At 61.9% G+C, this 13,580-nt stretch overlaps 1 protein-coding gene across 2 annotated transcripts in view; it reads left to right on the top strand.

Moving 5' to 3' along the window:
• LOC123826620 (butyrophilin subfamily 3 member A2-like) overlaps positions 1 to 13,580 on the top strand; it is a 97,653-nt gene that overhangs the window by 13,117 nt on the left and 70,956 nt on the right. The window lies entirely within an intron of this gene.

The raw sequence follows: 13,580 nt of genomic DNA, 5'->3' as shown, positions 1-13,580 counted from the left end.
CAGGGTGTGAGGGTCCCCTGTCCCTCCCAGACCTGTGTGCCCAGCCCCCCTAGGCCCCCGCCTCCCTCCACGCTGCTGCCCGTCACTGACTCAGCTTCTGTCCACTCTGGCTCCCCTCCGGCCTCCCCGAGTCCAGTCTCTTCCACTGCAGCTGGACTGGGGGTGGGAGCACAGATCTGGCCTCCACCCTCCCCGCCAACCACCCTTACCCCACCCTGGGGAGGGTCTCTGCCATTCCTGATTTGTTTAAGGGAACTGGCAGCCCCAGCCCGCACCTCAAGTCCCAAACTCTGGCTGGCGTTGCTGCGTGGGTCCTGTGGTCACACTGAGTTTGTCAGCATCTTGCCTTCTCCTGGGTCACTCGCAGGACAGTCCTCTCTGCCTGGAACACACGCCCCCAGTCCACCCCCAGTCCCTTCCTCTCAGCCTGCTTGGAACTGGTCTTCTGTCGGGCCCAGCCCATTGCAGCCCAGGGGCGGATCTCTGACCGTCTGGCTGGGGGTTGTCCCCACACCACGGGGGTCATGCTGACTTCAACAGCCATGCACGAGATGACCTGTCCCTGAGGCCTGCGTCTCCGCAGAGGGACTTCGACCTCTGCCCCTCATCCTGTGCGGGACATCATGGAGGGACTGTCCTTCCCAGCACCCTGCGTGATCCCAGGGACAATGCTCCAGTGCGCCGGCCACGTCCACCTGTACACCACAACTCCCAGCATGCCGGGGGACCCTGGTGTTGAAGCCTGTGGCGGTTGCCTAGCGACCGGACCTGTTCCCTAGGCAAACCAGGGTCGCGGCGGGGTGGGGCAGGACTTTCAGTCCCACCAAGCGCACCAGATTCTGGGAATGAGTCCCTGTGGTTTGGGGTCCAGGATTACAAGGACGGCGGGTTGCTCCCAGGAGCAGGGTGAGTGCTCACAACAGGGCATTCGAGGGGTGACCCCAGCCGGAGGGGCTGGCCCCTGGGTCAGACAGGGGTCATCCCCGTCCTGCTGGGCCTGATTCCTCCGGGGTCTTGGTTGGCTGGCTTCCAGGCCCTGTGTGGCCGGAGACTCGGGGGAGACGCCCGCCTAGGAGGCGTAGGGGAGACCTGTCCCCAGCAGACTGGGCCTGAGCTCAGGACATCCTTTTGGGATTGAGGCCCTTCCCCGCTAGACCATCGCCTGCCCAGCCTCAGTCACCCCTTGGGCTGTGCCCGTGTCCTCTTGCGCCTCTACCCGTGATGGTCCCATGTGGCCCCATCCGGGCCTCGCCCTGCTGCCCCAGCTGGACCTCGGGGACAGGCCCAGCACGAGGGGTACTTAGTCCTCCGCCTGGCCGGGTGTCATCCGGGAATGGGTGGAGGGTGCCTGAGGTTGTTACTTAGGAAAATGGGGCTGTGGAAACAGGGGGGACACGGCTCACATGAAAGGACCGGGATTTTATGACGGCGTTCTTCTTGGCGGGCAAACCGCGCATTTGGGCGTCAGGACCCCTTTATTGGCCGGGAGGGTTGGGTGAGCAGCCCTGGCGGCCCTGCCCACCGAGTCCCTGGCATCATTGGGGTAGACGGGGGAGTCCACCGGCTGGTTCCCCGGGACCCACAGATTCATGACAGTCTGGGGCAACCTTCCCTCAGGACAAACACTGCACGTGGGTGTGTCCCCTGGCTGGTGGAAGTGAAAGGCCAGCTCCTCTGAGACAGCCTTAGCCCCCAGCACCCCTAGTTCAAGCTGTGCAATGCCTTCGGCCCCTGTGGTCCCCCTGCTCCCGAGGGCGTGCTGGGCCTCCAGGTGGGGGCTCAGTGACCAGGGAGTCACCCAGGTGACAGGCTGCTCAGCCACACCAGCACCCACCGTCAGGGCACCCAGCACATCAACGACGGGTGGCTGGATGCCAGCGCCGTCCCCACCCATAGCCAGAGTTCACAGCCGGATTGGGGAGCAGGCAGGGTGGGCTGGGTCCCAGCGGCGGGGGGTGGAAACGCCTCATTGATGGTGGGCCCGGGACAGGCTGTCCGGGTGGAAAAGGGCAGCTGGGTTCCTGTCATGCCTCCAGTGAAGCGTGTTCTTGATTAATTTTCACCGTGAACCACGTTGTTGTGGTCTTTCATTCATTTTTGTGGCTTCAGAACTTGAGCTTTTCGGAGCCTTGGTGAGAGGCGCCCTGTTTTACACCATGAGGCCTGGGGCGGGACCCAGGAGTTCTGAATGAGTGACAGGCTTTCCTGTCTGAACCCTTGACCTTGGGGCATCTCCCAGACACTGTCCTTTCCCAGGACACAGCCCGCAGGTGCCCGAGCAGAGGGCGGTGGCCCGATGTGCCTGTAGAACCAGCTGGGCCGTGACCCTTCCATCTTTACTGACACGGCTGCCACCTCCGGCTCCTCAGTGGAGTACGCCCCCCTGTCCAGAGTGTGTAGAGTGCAGCATGAAGAGACTCGGGGCGACCTAGGAGGTAGTACCTGTAGTTAACAACGTGGTATTGTGCGCGTCAAATGTCGCTAGGCCCTGGCTGGTGTGGCTCAGTGGACTGAGTGCCAGCCTGGGAACCCACGGTTTGCTGGTTGGATTCCCAGTCAGGGCACATGCCTGGGTTGAGGACCAGGTCCCCAGTAGGGGGTGCCCGAGAGGCAGCCACACATGGATGTTTCTATTTCTCCCTCTCTGCCCCTCTCTCTAAAAATAAAAATCTTTTAAAAAAATGTTGTTAAGGTAGATTTCATGTAAAGCTTTTTTACGCTAAGAAAAGGGGAAAGCAGAGGGTAACATTCAGAGATCCCGGGTATGTTTATGACGCCCTGTGGTGGCAGTACCACGGGAGAACACACGTGTGCAAACCTGTCACATCGTATACGTGAAACACATGCAGCGCCAGGCCCCCACAGGGAGACTGCCCTGCACACACGCTTTGGGACCAGAGCGACTCTAAACACCAGCAGCCTGGTTACCGCCGCCCAGGATGTCTGGGAACGCCCCCCTCACCCCCGCCCCCCGCCCTTCCGGGAAAGAGTTAGTCAGATTGGTTTGTGTGGACAGACCTGGAAGGAGTTGCCAATGGCGGGATGCAGCCGCTCTCCTCGAGCTCCAGGGAGGCTCAGGGGCAGTTATCACTGAGGTTGAGGGGATGTTTTTAGCAAGGCTGAGGGCCCGTTTCAGGGACGCTGAGGGGCAGTTTTCAGGGAGTCTTAGGGGCAGTCTCCAGGGAGGCTGAGGAGCAGATTTCACGGAGGCTGCGGGGAGGATTTCATGGAGGATAGGGTCAGTTTTCAGCAAGGCTGAGGTTCCGTTTTTAGAGAGGCCATCGGGCACTATTTAGGGAGGCTGAGGGTAGTTATCACGGAGGCTAATAGAAGGACATCAGCTGGGCTAAGGGGAGGTTTTCAGCCACGGTATTCGTCACTTTTCACCCAGGCTGAGGGCCAATTATTAGAGGAGTCATGGGAACTATTTAGGGAGGCCTAGGTCCAGTGCTCAGGGAGGCCGAGGGGCAGTTTTCAGGAAGGCTGAGGAGCAGTTTGCAAGGGGTCAGAGGGGCAGGTTTCAGGGACCCTGAGGGGCAGTTTTAAGGGAGGCTGAGGGCCAGTTTTCACAGGCTGAGGTGTAGTTTGCAGACAGTTAGGGGGCAGTTTACAGAGAGGCTGCAGGGCAGGTTTTGTAGACGCTGTGGGGCAGTTTTCACAGAGCCTGCGTTGTAGTTTTCAGAGACAGTATCGTGCAGTTTTCCCGGAGGCTGATGTGTAGTTTTCACAGAAACTGAGGGGCATTTTTTGAGAGGCTGAGGGGCAGTTTTCACAGAAGCTGAGGTGTAGTTTGCAGACAATTAGGGGGCAGTTTACAGAGAGGCTGTAGGGCAGGTTTTGTAGAGGCTGTGGGGCATTATTCACAGAGGCTGAGGTGTGGTTTTCATGGAGGCTGAGGGGCAGTTTCAAGAGAAGCTGCGGGGCGGTTTTGAGAGAGGTGGAGAGGTAGTTTTCAGGGAGGCTGAGGGGCAGATTTCACAGAGGCTATGGGGCAGGATTCAGGGAGGCCAAGGACCAGTTTTTGAGAGGCTGAAAGGCGTTTTTCAAGACGCTGAGAAACAGTCTTCACAGAGGCTGTGGGGCAGTTTTCAGGGACACTTAGGGGTAGTTTTCAGGGAGACCATGGTGCAGTTTTCAGGGAGGTTGATGTGTAGTTTGCACGGAGGCTGATGGGTAGTTTTCAGAGAGTTTGATGGGCACTTTTCAGAGAGGCTGAGGGGCAGTGTGCACAAAGGCTGTGGTCTAGTTTTCACGGAGGCTGAGGGGCAGTTTTGACCGAGGCTGAGGGGAGGGGTGGGTCGCTGATCTTGGGCATGCACAACCTCTGATCTCTGGGGTCGGGACGGAAACCCAAGCATCCGGGACAACCAGCACACCAGGATCCAGAGCACCTCAGGGTGGGGCATTCTCGCAGGCCGAGTTCGGCTAACTCGGCTGTCCCTCTGGGGAGGATAAGCGCCAGGAATGGGTGGGCGACAGACAAGTCCCAGGGCCTCCCCAGCCTGAAGCTCCCCAGTGGGGCTCCTCAGTGGCCTCCCAGGGCTGGACAGAGTAGCAGCGGGGGGGGGGGTGCTCGGCCAGGCCGCCCCTCCTCCCAACCTGGATGCGATGCTCCCCTCTGAGTGCTGCGCTGCCTGTGCCCACACTCTGCCCTTCCCTGCAGCCCCACGTGCCTCCCCTGCCCTGCAGGCTTCTCCCTCTTTGGTTCTTGCAACCTCCCTGGCCGCACCTTGCTTTCTCCCTGGTTCCTGGCCCCCTACTCCTGGACACAAACGCCACAGCCACAGTGTGCTCCACCCTGAAGTGCACACCGGGAGTGAGGAAGAGTCAGAGAGGAAGCCCACCACGTGGAGGGCTCAGGCCATCCAGAGCCTGGCCCACCACGAGGGAGTTTCTGGGCAGGTGGGTGAGAGTGAGTTGTGATCCTGGTCTTCCACCTGGTCCTTTCCAGGCCCAGCGGCACCCCTCAGAGTCCCAGGTGGGCGGCTCTGCGGACTGTGCACAATGGTGTCCCCCAGTGCAGTGACCAGGAGTCCAGTCCAGGACTTAGGGGTTTTTCCAAAACCAGCCTCGCTGTCAGAATGAATACTCTCTCACTAGGCCTGGTCCAGGGTGAGGACCAGAGGCGGTTTGCAAACCCGAGGATGCGGGGGACCACTAGCGTTTCGGTGGGCCCTGAAGAAGCCCTCTCTGAACTCGGGTCGGGGTCACGCTGCAGCTCCCCTCCCCCGTGGACTGACTGCAGCGGGCACTGGGGGGGGATGAGAATATCCAACTTGGGTGACTCCAGGGGACGCCCTGGTTCCCTGTGCAAAGGAACAGAATCTTAGGATGATCCCCCAGGGAGAACCAAGGATAGAATGCTCTAGAATTCCTAAGGGTGAAAACACACCAATTCTGTCATCTCATACTCCTCCCCCCACCAGGGGAAAGGCAAACAGAAAATATTTTCCATATTCCTGGAAAAGACTGCCTGGGAGTTGCCCCGTAGTACGGCTTTGGTGCTCGTGGAACCCCGGCAGGCGGAAGAGCCGTGGGCAAGACTGTTGGGCCCCCAACCTGAGACCCGAGATGGTTGTGAGAGGTTTCAGGATGAGCTGAGTTCAAATCACGGTGGGCGCAGCAGGAGTCGGAACCCGGAGTAAATGCTGTGCGGACCCTTCTCACTTCCCACCAGCTGGACCCGACGTGCTAGGATCGTGAGACCACCTGGGAGCGGGTGGGGGGCGCATGACACCCAGGTGACGGCTCAGTGGGCTCCAGGTCACAGCGTTCAGTGTCCTCTGTGTCATGGTCTCCAACCCCCAGCCACAGACCAGTGCTGTCCCTGCCTGTTGGCTCCCATGCTGCACAGCAGGAGGTGAGCTGCGGGCCAGGGAGCGAAGCTCCACCCTCACTTCCAGCCCCCACCCCGTCTCTCCCTGTGCTGCCTGAGCACCAAAGTCTCCCGCCAGGTGGGTCACCTTCCGCAGTAGATCCTCCTAGGAGAGGGGGCCAGGCTGTGAACTGCCCGGGGGTATAGGAGGGGTATAGGGCGCATGCTCCCCGTGAGTGGCAGGGAGGGGAGCTCAGGGCCCCCAGGGTTCTGCGCTATGGTGAGTTTGTAGAGTTACTTCATTATGTGTCACCGTGCAGTACGAGTAGAAATCAAGTGCACAGTAAATATGTAACGTGCTTGAATCATCTGGAACCATCCCCTGACCTACACTGGTCTGTGGAAAAAGTGTCTCCCATGACACCGGGCCCTGGTGCTCAAAGGCTCGGGACTGCTGCTCTGAGTAAGTGCCTGTTGTCACCTCCGCTGCCTTTGGGAACCGCTATATGGTCGCCACAGGGGGACAGGGACCCGTGATCCTGAACACGTGGGGCTCGTCCTGTTTTCACGTGGTATCAGGGCCATGTGGCTCCAGCTTCATGTGCTGCTGGGCTGTGTGCGTATATTACAGGTTTAAATGGGTAAGGTGTCCCGTTGTGCAGCCAGCGGGGTTTAGGGGTAAGATGCGGCCTGGACAACAGGGAGCGACTGTAGGGCTGCAGAGACGTGCGGGGAAGTCCTGTTGCGAAGGGGGAGAAGGTCAGACTGGGTTGGAAGGAAAAGCAATAGCTGACACGGGAAGGCGTAAGAGGGAGGGAAGGCCGGGGGGACCCTACGTGAAGATGCCCTCTGTCCCCTTGTGTGCTGGGCCCCCCAGACGTGTCCTTGCTGATGTTTGTGTCACTGTCACTACCTCCTCTCGCTCCTGAAACCTGGGCATTGTCACCCGCCCCAGCCCAGGGATCGGGAGGGGGAGGAGGCCCCTTTCCTGACGCCACGTGTGGGGCCAGTGAGCTCATGGCCTGCGATGCCCGGGCGGGGGCCCAGGGGTGGATTCTCCGAGGGCCGGGGCGTGTGCGGGGAGGGGCCCCAGCTCTGCAGGGAGAGGGTCTGGGAAGGAGACCTGGCCCCAGCCTGGGGTGGGGGGACAGCTCCTGCCTTTTGCAGGGTACACAGGGATTCACAGAGCTGAGCCGTGGGCGGAGCTGAGAGAACCACCCTCCACTGCATGGGGCACAGGACGGGTGGGCAGTCCGGGAACCTCTCCTGTTCTGTTCCAGCTGACGGGGACCGCCCCTACCCACCGGACTTCCTAGCGGAGCCCGGCGCACCCCGGCCCCACCGACAGCTGCGGGCCCCACGAGTACTGGTCCCCAGGCCACTGCTGCCTGCTCTGCCCTGCGGGTGAGTCCGGGACGGGTCTGCCTAGTGGGACCGCAGAGTCCACGTGTGTCGGGGTGTGGGGAGGGGCCCTCTCCTGACAGTGACGGGGGGAGGCTCTTTAGCAGCACCCAAGAGGTGGGACGTGGCCCCAGGGGACACCTTCTAGAAGGAAGCCCCATCTGCCCTCAGTGGGGGTTGCAGGAACCTGCTGGCCCAGTGAGGTGCTCCTGGGTCCTGAAGGGCACACCCCAGTGGGTGGGAACTGGGGGGAGCATTGCAGGAGGCTTAGCCTGGGCCTCCAGGCAGAGGTCTTGCTCCAGGATCTGCTAGGGCACCTGATAGTGGCCCTGGCTGGGAGGCGGAGCGCTGGGACGTGGTCCTGATGCCTTGCCTGACCCTGGAGTAGAGGCTAGTCCTCGGCGTCCTCAGTGTCTGCCGGTTGGGGGCTGGGGTCCCTGTGCAGCGCACAGCACAGCTTCCAGAGGGGCGGGTGCAGGGCAGGGACAGGAGGCCGAGGTGGGATCCCGGGCAGGTCTGTGCTTCCTCATGTCCAAGAAGGAGTGACGTCCAGAGGTCACTTTGATCCGAAACTGCAGACAGAAGTGTTTCCCTGTTCCCACTGGCGGGGCTGCCCCCAGGACGGGGTGGGCAGGCCGCACAGCAGGGACGCCCCTCGAGCCTGGAGGGATCTGACCGCAGCGCCCACCTCCTGCACAGGGGAGCGTGTCCGTGAACCCTGCAGCCGCCCCCACACCTGGGGACAGTGCGACAAGTGTGACCCAGGCACGTTCACCGAGTTCCCCAACGGCCTGGAGTCTTGCCTGCTGTGTGGCCCCTGCTCCCAGGGTGAGTCTCCCCTGGGCACCTTGCCTGACCTTGACCTGCCAGCCCCTGACCCTGCCATGGCCGGACCGTCACATCGGGCCTCGGGACTTGGCCACAGGGACCCTCACGGTGCAGCCGAGACACGTGATGGGAAAGCCGGGCCTTCGGGTGAAGGAGGGACGTCCCGGTCCCGCAGTGCGGAGCTCACAGCCCCGCAGAGATGCGGCTGGAGACGTCCGTCAGCTCCCACGTTGGTCCCCACGTAGTGTGACAGCAGGAAAGTGACAGGACCCAGAGAGCCACTCCGGTTCCACATTCTCAGCCCCGTGTCTATTCTGTCATTGTATTCACACGGGAAGGTGCTCAGTCCGATGTCGGAAACTGGGAAATCCCATGCACACACACACGGAGAGGCAGCAGGGTCAGCGTCACCCCTCAGGGAGTCAGGGATGATGTACTGCGTGTCACCAGCCCCTTCCACCCTGGTGGGGACGGGACAGGGTAGAACAGAGGCCACCGACCCTTTAACAGTTGGTGCTGTTTCATCATCTGTGCATGTGTGTGCAAGTGTGGACGAGTTTGTGCGTGCACAAGTGCATTTGTGTGCACACATGTGCATAAGTGTGTTTTCGTGGGTGCGAGGGGGTGAGAACCACTTCCCAGTCACCTGCAGATGTCACCATGTTTCACCCCAGCACACCACCTCCCACACGCACTTCCTATACACACCAGAGGTGTGTCACCCACCCAGGGGAACCAGCACTGACCCCCAACACCAGTCCACACTCAGAAGGACAGTCACCCCGTTTTCCTTTGAAAATGTCTCCTGTGGTTCACCTGCAGAGAGCGAGGTAGAGACTCTCCCCACGGGCCCCGCTGCCCCGACGCCCCGGGTACGGTGCAGGCTGGATTCTTCCCTCGCTCAGAGTCAGACGATGGTGACCTCCCCTCCGGGGTCCACTGCCTGTAACCCCTGAAACCTCAGTGTTCCTGTGGGCCCAGATTCCGTACACACGCTTTATGAGTGGCGAACGCCACAGAAAACACACTTATTTTTTGTAGCCCCAGAGGTGGACACACGGTATTGGTGAAGACATAGTCAGGCAAGCTAGGATTTTTTAAAACAAACTCCCTGGTGGCAGCATTTGAGACTGTGGTTCAAACTGTGTCCGTGTGACCCTGTTTCTGCACCAGCGCCCCTATCCGGGCATTGGTCCTAAGGACACAGGTGTGGGACCAGGTGGCAGAGGCGTTGCCTGCAGGGTTACACAAACCCTCAGACCAGCCCAGGGTCCCCGCTGTGGCGGGCTGAGCTCCGTCCCGGGCCATAGGGTCTCCAGCCCAAACCCCGCACAGGCGCCCCTGTGCACAAGGACAGGGGGGGTCCCCCAGGACTGACGCAGGCTTTCCTGAACTGCAGACCAAGACGAGGCGGCCGAGTGCACTGCCACCAGCAACACGAGGTGCCAGTGCCGACCAGGCCGTTTCTACAAAGCCCCCGGGGACGAGGAATTCTGCATGAGGTTTGGCATGTAGGTGACTACGTGTGGGTGCCGTGGGCGGGGTCACGGGGCTGTGGGGCTCCCCCTCAGCCTCGTGTTCCTTATATTCCTGGTGCTTGTGTCCCTCCCTGGTCCCCAGCTGAGGTCCCCAGTTCAAGTCTGTGCCCAGCAGCCCAGGCAGGGCCTCCCCTCCTCCCTCCCCTAGGCTCCACCCACTGTCTCCCCCTGTCTGGGTCCCTCCTTTGCTTTGCTGGAGGGTCCTGACGTCACCTCCTGAGAACAGGTGCCTTCAGGTCATTGGATCTTTCAGAAACATTTATTCTGTCCTCTCGACTGCTGGCCGTCTGTGTGCAGAGTCCTGGGTCATGACACCAGTGTCCTCGGTCAGGCACCATCACCCAGGTGGCTGACCGCGTGCCCGACACCTCACCCCAGGGGAACGACGGTGTCTGGGGGTCCAGGACTTGCATGTCCGGCCTCTCCTGGGCTGCATTCGGTGACAGCACAGCAAAGGGACAGGCTGGACGGGCTTTCGGTTCCCACACGCTGTGGAACCTGCAGGGGTCTCCAGCGTTTTTCCCTTTGTGATCTGGAGTTTGGGGTCCGAGAATAAGCCCCGAGATCCCCAGAAGGAAGGTGGGGGCCCAGAGGTGGAGGAAAAACAGGGCCAGTGACTGAGAGTCCTGGACAGGTGCTGCCCTGTCGTGCAGTGCGAGGGGGGGGTTGCCGGGATCACCCACATGGGGTTCTCATTGTGTGAGTCGCTCCCCCGGGCTTGGGGGAACCTGCCCATGACCCCAAAACGCGCTGCACTGACGGTGCGCCCTCTGCTGGCAACAGTGAGGAGGGAGCTGCTGCGTCCCCAGCCTTTGTTAAAGCAGGACGGACCCCTCCCCTCCAGCTCCCAGGCCCACACACGGCCATGGACGTCCATGGGGGGAAACAGGTCAACTGTCCTCCTGGTGGGACCAGGGCTGGTTCTGGGGTGACGGTGGAAGCTTCCTCTGACCCCGGGATCCTCGTGGGGTCTGTGATCACAGCACACGATGCTCCCCAAACTGGGCTGGGGAAGTGACCCACGGAGACACTTTCTGTTGTTGACAGTGTGTCAGGGGCTGGAGTGTCAGGGACTGGAGAGACGTGGAAGCAGGAACAGTGAAGCTGTGTCACCCCCACCCCCAGGTGTCCCGAGGGGACAGTGGTCCTGCAGCAGTGCAACTCCATGGCGGACACGGTGTGCAGCCCATCTGGTCCAGGTGAGAGGGGGTCCTGTTGTTAAGGGGTCTGTCTGAGGAGAGGAGACCCTGTGACCCGGGGGAGCCGTCTGACGAGGGCAGTGCCGTTCCCGCTCCTTCCCATCAGCCCTGGGACCAGCAGTGTGCCCCCTCCCCCTCAGCCCCCAGCAATCCCGAGTTAGTTTCTGGGACGGACCCCCTGTTCAGAATGGGTCACAGACACAGAATCCAGTGACATGTGGCCTGTGTGCCCGGCTTCTCTGGTTTAGGCTGGTGTCCCGAGCCCCTGGGTCACAGTGGGACCTGCCAGGGCGTCACCTTGCTGTGTGGCCGAGGGACACGCAGACGTAGGTGCAGACAGACACGAGTGGTGGTGTTCACTCTCCTGCTCAGGGACTCGGGGACATTTCTAAACAAACTGTCCCTGAGCCCGTACCACTCTGTGACAAGGACAGCTTTTCAGTGAATGGTGTTGGGGACCCTGGACGTCCCCAGGCCCAGGAGGAGTTGGACCCTCACATCACAGCAGACGCAGAAACTAACTCACAACGACCCAAAGACCCACGTGCTCGGTCTGAAGATGACAGAACCCCTGGAGGGTCAGAGGGGACGTCTCATGACGTTGGGTGGTGTTTGGGTGACATGGGGTCACCTGGGGGGTGTCTCTGTCTGAGTGCCTCAGGGATCCCCCATCCCCTTGCGTCCACGGTCCTCCGATGGCTGGGTTCCTCCTTCCTGTGCTGACGGGTTCTAGTGCGTGTGTCTGTGCGCACAGGTGGGGGCCGCATGTTGGTCCGTCGGTGCATCTCACGGAGGGGAGTCCTTGTCTCCCCCTCATGAGCGGTGCTGCGGTGGACAGGGGGTGCAAGTGCCCCGACCGAGGGCTTTCACGTCCTTCACGAGCGCACGTGGGGTCGGTCTGTCTGGACTAGGTCCCCGTGGCTGCTGGAAACCAGGTCTGCTTTGACCTGACAGAGACGCTTTCTGTTTCTCCCGCTGTCAGAGGGCAGACGCCGGCCCTGGCGGGTCGGGGGCTTTCTCTGTTCCCTGTTTCCTTCGATCGTCATCTATCTCTGCATCAAGCAGCCAAAAGAGGGAGGATTCCAGCCCGTGTGCCGCGGGCTCACCAGCGGAGCACCCTGAGTTGGAGCCCCTGGAGGAGAGGGAGTGACAGCCCGGGCTGGGGGCGGGGTCTGGGCGCTGGGGCCCCTCCCCCATCCGGAGCCGCCCGAAGGGGAACAGTCAGGCAGCCTTCCCGATGCCTCTCCGCTGAGCCCCAGGCTCCTGGGCTCAGGGCCGACCTGCCCCTCGGCCGTCTGAACGCTGAGGCGTCTGCAGCATTTGTGTTTTCTGGCTCCCGGGGACTCGCTGGGAGCGGATGAACAGAAGCTGCAGCTGAAGTGAGTCCGTAAAGGCGCCGTCCCCTGGTGGCGCGGTCGTAGGGGAGGCCCCTGGTCCGGCCAGTCCGCGCCAGACCCGGCTGCGGGGCCCGCCGCCCTTCGCGGGGTGTGGGGCCCGCGCCCGCCGCGGCGTGAGTGAAACTCCGGCGCCGGCTCCGCCGCTGCTCCCGAGCGGGGCTCGCTCCGTCTCTGCGCTCCCCCCTCCCGACTTTGCCGCCGCTCCCCGTCGGGGCGCTCGGGGGGAGGGGGGGGTTGGCGGACCCCCTCAGCGGGTCTGATGTCGCCGGGGACGTGCAACGAGGCCGCAGGCGGGCAGCGTGCGAGCTCTGAGCCAGGACGGCGGCCGGGCCCGGGTGGGGGACGGGGAGACCTGCCGCCTTCCCCCCCGCCCCCGCGCCCTGGGTCCGAGCGGCTCGTGTTGGGAACTGTCCCGGCTCAGGGGCGGCCCCGATTCCCCCTCCCGCGGGACCCCAGATTCCCCGCGGGAGAGGCCGGGGTGGGGAACCCAAGGCCGAGTTTCCTCGTGCGCGGCTCGTAACACGCCGGCTCAGGAACTGGCCCGTGGGGTGCGTGCCCTGGCGCAGGTCACGCCGGCGAGGGGGACCCGAACTGGATCTACGACTTTCTGGGAGGACTGGACACTGCCCACGTTGTCCCCGGGCCTCCGAGGAGCCTGGCGGGCGGAGTGCCTGACTGTACAGGAAGTGGGGTGAAACTGACACTTGCTGTTTCCGACCAGAGGCGGGTGGGGGTGGGGAGTAGCGGTGGCTGCAACTCCAGGGCGTGGGGGCGGGGCTGCGGGTGGGAGGAGCGCTGGCTCCCAGCCCAGGGCGTGGCCCTGGAAGTGCAGGGACGGGAGCAGGGACCCGCGCCTAGGGGACGGTTGCTGGTGTTGCTAAAACCAAAACCAAAGTCGCCTTTTCCGGGGATGGGCAGGGATTTTCTTTTAAGAAGCCTTTATTTACCCTGGCTTGCGTAGCTCAGTGGGTTGAGCGCGGGCTGCGAACCAGGTATTGCGGGTTCGATTCCCAGTCCCGGCACATGGCTAGGTTGCAGGCCATGGCCCCCAGCAAACTGCACATTGATGTTTCTCCGTCTCTCCCTCCCTTCCGTCTCTAAAAATAAATAAATAAAATCTTTTTTAAAAAGCCTTTATTTAATAAAAATCAACTCTTGAGGGAACGGGCGAACACCTGTTTCTGGATGACTTGGGCTCGTGTGCGTCCTGAGGGTTGGTAGTGAGCTGGGGACAGACCCCCAGGTGCTCTGGCATCTCCTCAAGCAGAGGCCGCAGGGACCAGGTCGGGGTCCCTTCACAGCCTCCCCTCTGTGTGTCCCCCTTCACACGGTCCTACATCAGCAGAGACTGTGACCTGGACCTTGTCATCCAGTACAGCCCGTGCCAGCCTGGCTCCTTCAC

The sequence above is a fragment of the Phyllostomus hastatus genome, unplaced genomic scaffold, assembly GCF_019186645.2.
Source record: "Phyllostomus hastatus isolate PE091 unplaced genomic scaffold, TTU_PhHast_1.1 phas_contig_826, whole genome shotgun sequence".
In the NCBI taxonomy this organism is placed as follows: Eukaryota; Metazoa; Chordata; class Mammalia; order Chiroptera; family Phyllostomidae; genus Phyllostomus; species Phyllostomus hastatus.
Note: the sequence above shows the minus strand (reverse complement) of the source record. Positions and strands in the feature narration are given on the sequence as shown.